This window comes from Schistocerca nitens, chromosome 5, assembly GCF_023898315.1.
Source record: "Schistocerca nitens isolate TAMUIC-IGC-003100 chromosome 5, iqSchNite1.1, whole genome shotgun sequence".
In the NCBI taxonomy this organism is placed as follows: domain Eukaryota; kingdom Metazoa; phylum Arthropoda; class Insecta; order Orthoptera; family Acrididae; genus Schistocerca; species Schistocerca nitens.
Window position 1 is genome coordinate 685,287,936 of NC_064618.1, and position 1,747 is coordinate 685,289,682.

Below are 1,747 nucleotides of genomic sequence, written 5' to 3' on the forward strand. Positions count from 1 at the left end.
GCTATCTCACAACCCTTCCAACACACAGAGAGTACTGCTCTGGAATTTTCTGTCACAACATTTTTGCTTCCTTACCCTTCCACAGTGAAGCCCCTTTAGATTTTAAACTAAGCCTAAAGCCATGACTCACTACAGCTTTAATTACAGTGGTTCATAATACTTCCAAAACTAATATCTACTTAACAATATAGAGATTAATACAAAAAACATTATTTACAGCTATACATTTAAAACATAGTTACAGATTATTGTTTGCATAGTTCACAGGCTGGTGGCAGCACCTTACTATGGCGAGCTGCCTTATGTTACCTTGCTACCGTTAGATGGTGTATGTACTCTCAGTGCTCTATAAACTCATTGCTTGCTTTATACAGGTTTTTACATCTGCCCTGCTACTGATCATATTTTTTAAGTTATGACAGAGAATCACTAATAACTGCTATGAAATGAAATGGAAAAACTCCTACACTGTGTGATGTATATTTGTGTCATTACACATGCGCCCCCCCCCCCCCCCCCCCCATTTCATCATGGCTTGTCCAAGAACAACACAACACAGAATGCAACAGACCAGTGTATAATTGTTATGTCATGTGTTTGAGTAGTTGTTTGCGCAATGTTCTGATTTAAAACTCACCATTATCAGACAAAAAGAAATAATTCATCTAACATTTTTACACACTAAATGTTACACAAAAGATCACTTGCAATAAAGTTTTTCATAACATTACAATAACCTAAACCATGTATTCCTTTAAATCTTATTTTAGGAATCTGAAACTAAGAAAATTTAATATTGGTTTGCTTTCAAGTATTTATCAGTACAGTTGAGTAAACAAAATTTTAACTATTAAATCATTATTACTATCATAATCAATATCACCACTGCTTCAAACTAACCTTATTATTTACCTAGTTCTTTCTGTACTTATATCTACACCAAATACATAGTTCAATGAATCAATTTAAAAGCTGTTTTATCTAAAATTTAGATATGTGTGTGTATGTCTGCTTGTGTCTGTATATGTGTGGATGGATATGTGTGTGTGTGCGAGTGTATACCCGTCCTTTTTTCCCCCTAATGTAAGTCTTTCCACTCCTGGGATTGGAATGACTCCTTACTCTCTCCCTTAAAACCCACATCCTTTCGTCTTTCCCTCTCCTTCCCTCTTTCATGATGAGGCAACAGTTTGTTGCGAAAGCTTGAATTCTGTGTGTATGTTTGTGTTTGTTTGTGTGTCTCTCGACCTGCCAGCACTTTCATTTAGTAAGTCACATCATCTTTGTTTTTAGATATATTTTTCCTACGTGGAATGTTTCCCTCTATTATAACTATATATAGTAGTCTTTATTACTTTGAATTAGTCTTTTTCCCTTTTCTTATACAATTTGAAGTTATATATATATATATATATATATATATATATATATATATATATATATATATATATATATATATATATATATATATATATATATATATATATATATATATATATATATGGTACTTGATCATCGGGAGTATGAGGCTGAGGGACTGCGTCAGCTTTCAGACAACACCACATACAAAGTTTGCCAAGGTAATCCCATTCCTGATGTCCAGGCGGAGCTTCAAGGAATCCTCAGAACCTTAGGCCCCCTACAAAACCTTTCACCTGACTCCATCAACCTCCTGACCCCACCGACACCCCGCACCCCTACCTTCTACCTTCTTCCTAAAATTCACAAACCCAATCATCCCGGCCAC